A 3,402-nucleotide genomic window follows, 5' to 3' on the forward strand; every position below is an offset into this window, starting at 1 on the left:
AGTGGATTCTGAATCAGAGTAACCCCTACCAGGTTTCCAGGGCTGTAAATCTTTAAAGAAGTACATTGCCTCATCGTCCTCCCACAGAGCAGCTGGTGGGTTTGAACCACTGACCTTCTGGTTAGCAGCCAGATGCCTGCCCACTGCCCACCTGAGCTCATCACTGGCTCAGTGAGAACTTGCTTTTTGCGTCACCTTTTCCTTCACAGTTCTCGTCACCCTGGGCTTCACGCCCACCCCAGGGCCTTGGCACGTGCTGGCCCTCTCTCTGCCTGCAGCACTCCCCCCCTGCATCTGCTCGGCGAAGCTCCCTTCCCACACCTACAGCATCAATGCCCCTTCCTCCACCAAGCCTCCCAACTCCCCAGAACTGGGGCCCAGCCCACACACCCCACACCTCAGGATTTGGTATCTGCCGGCCGGGAGCTGGGGCTCTTGCCCACTGCTGTCTGCCCAGGGCCCACCACGTGCCCAGCACATGGCGGGTGCTGTGTATTAACAGGTTGGTTACACTCCTCAGCCTGTCAGCCCCACTGTGTGACAGTGGGAGAGGTATTCACCACTCTGGACCTCAGCTTCTTCCTCTAAAAAGTCTAGTTTTATGGGATCAAATCGACAAGGGCAACTCGGAAGAGCAGACAGGAAATGTAGGGGGCCGTGAGCTCACGTCCACGGGGGAGGAACAGCTCAGACAAGGAGGGTGAGGATGGCTGCACACCTCCAAGCATGTCATCTGGGTCACTGAACTGTCCATGGAGAACTGGTGAAGCGGTGTATGCTTTGCTGAGTACAGTTCAACAAAAACTAAAAATAAATGATACGTAATATAAGAAGGCTGCCTTGCAAGCAGCGCTCGGGCAGCCAGTGAGCTGCAGGCTGGGGATGTGCTGTTGCTGGGAACACACACAGAAAAACGCACATCCACTTGTCAGTTTCTGCAAGCACAATGCAGCGACGTGGGTGACATGCTTCGAATTGTGCGGCCATCCACAGCCTCCTCTTCCGAGCTGTTGCTGCCCCACTGACGTGAGCTCCCTGCCCCAGGCTTCCTGTCCACCCTTCCCAGTGGCTGCCGTTCCCGGGACCCACCCACTCCAACCAGGGGCTGGCTCTGCTTACAGCTCTGAGCATGACCTCATGGGAGGAAGGGGCTCCGGGGCTCCCAGGGCCTGTTAGAGCGGAGGCCTCTCCTCTGTGGCCTTGTAGTGGCTTCACTTTGGGGACAACTTGATGTGGCAGATAAAGCACATGAGATGGGGACCTAGCTACGCCTGGCCTCCAGGAAGGAAAAAGAGGCACCCAGTGACAGCTGCCAGGCCCGGCAGGAGGGCTCCCACCCATGGGAGCCTACCCCCGGGAAGGCTATGGTGTCACTGAGGTGTGACCATGATAGAGAGCACGGGCCCAGAGCTTGGGTTTGAGGCCCAGCTCCACCACTCACTAGCTGTGTGACTCTGGGCAAGTTACTTACCCTCTCTGAACCTCCATTTCCTCATCTGTAAAATGGGGATAAAACCAGTTGCCACTGAGTCAGTTCTGACTCATGACAGCCCAATGTGTCGGACGGGGCTCCTCAAGGTTTTCAGTGACTGATTGTTCACCAGACCTTTCTCCCAAGGCGTCCCTGAGCGGACTCGCACCACCACCGTCTCAGTTATGGCCAAGTGCATTAACTGTTTACTCCACCCACAACTCGAGAGTGGGGACACTGAAGACTGCTAAGGGGGTTGTGAAGCCCCGAGCACCGTGGCTGGCACACAGAAAGCCCCACGAGCATTCCCATTGGGGTCGCCTTCACCCCACGTCACAGATGAGGAAGCTGAGGCACCCGGGTTAAGAGGAAGGCATGGTGTTCTGATTCAAATGCAGGAGGATCCAACTCCAAAGCACCCCCTCTCTCCACAGCCCATCACGTTTCCTCTGCAAACTTGGCCTTCAACGGGATGGTAACAAATGTGGCTGACAGGTCAGTGCAAGGGATCAATGTCTGCAAACTCCAACAGGTCAGAGAAATGCCTGTGGTTCACATCATCAGTCAGTCAGCAGGCGCCCCACCAAGAGAAGCAAGAGCATCACCAGGCAGGACCCTCAGGTGGTGTAAACTCAGAGCCCAGAATGTGACTAAGTACCAGATGCATGTGCACACGTGCACACACATGCACACACAAGCTGATGCATGTGCACACGTGCACCCACAAGCTCACGTTCACGGGCACCCGCACACTCGCACGCACATACACACAGCAGCACATCAAAGCCTCCACAGCCCTACATCCCTGACAAATCCTGCTCACGTCCTGCCCCCTGGTGGCCACCTGCAGAATCAGGCTTTCGGGGGAGAACCGCCCTGCCCAGCCAGGCACCACCTTTACTGACTGCCCGCTTCACTCACTTAAAGCATGAATCTGACTGGTGATCTTGGACCAGCCACCTAACTACACCGGGAGACAGCAGAGAGTAAAATAAAACTTTAACAAAGAGAGTCCATCCTACTTACGCAGGGATGGAACAATGATAAAATGCTTCCAGTGTATGACTCCCAAGCCCAAGAAGGTAGAGGGGACAAATTCTTTCAGCCGTCCTTTTTTTGAGAAATGTCCCTGTTGTTGGCAGCCGTTGTACCAGCCCCAGCTCATGGTGACCCCACGTTACAGGGCAGAGCTGCTCCATAGGGTTTCCTCAGCTGAGACCTTTACGAAAGCAGACGGCCAGGCCTATCTTCTGTGAGCCACGGGGTGGGCTCCAATCCGGATCACAGACCGCAGGTGCCACACAGGCTCCTTCTCGTCCCCACTTTACTGACGGGAAATGGAGCCCTGGTGAAGGTGCAGGACTCACGAGGTGATTTCAACCCACGGGCATGGCAGCCGCTGAAAATCCACCCGTGTGAGGCCAGAAGGCAGCGTTCACTGTACAGCAGAGAGAAGGTGTGGGGCGGGGAAAGGGGGCCTGGAACCAGAACAGCCAGGACACAGCGAAAATGTAACCAACGGCGCTGAACAACTTGTGCAGAAATGTCAAGTGGGAACCTACGGTACCATGCAAACTCCCACCAAAACACAGTATTGTCTGAGGGTTTCTTCCTGATGCCCTCTCCGTCTGTGACCCTGTCGTGAGGCTAAACCGTCACTAACAGATGACAAACGCTTCGGGCTCCACCTACCACAGGAACTTAGGGCCCCAACGGGACATCCCAGTTCTCTTCAGCCTCCCTCCCTCTGCCTGTTTCTCACCTACAACGAAGGAAGACCCAGATGACACGGGCACAGAACCGAGAGACGTTCTCAGAAGGTCAGGACCTGGGCGTGGCCTTCTGTTAGACAAGTGCACACCAGGAAGCTCCTAGAACCTTCTCCCACCGTCAGGAAGAGTCCTGCGCTGCGGCCGCCGTCCCACCCCGGC

This window comes from Orycteropus afer, unplaced genomic scaffold, assembly GCF_000298275.1.
Source record: "Orycteropus afer afer isolate SDZICR_OR568_19922 unplaced genomic scaffold, OryAfe1.0 scaffold00083, whole genome shotgun sequence".
NCBI lineage: Eukaryota > Metazoa > Chordata > Mammalia > Tubulidentata > Orycteropodidae > Orycteropus > Orycteropus afer.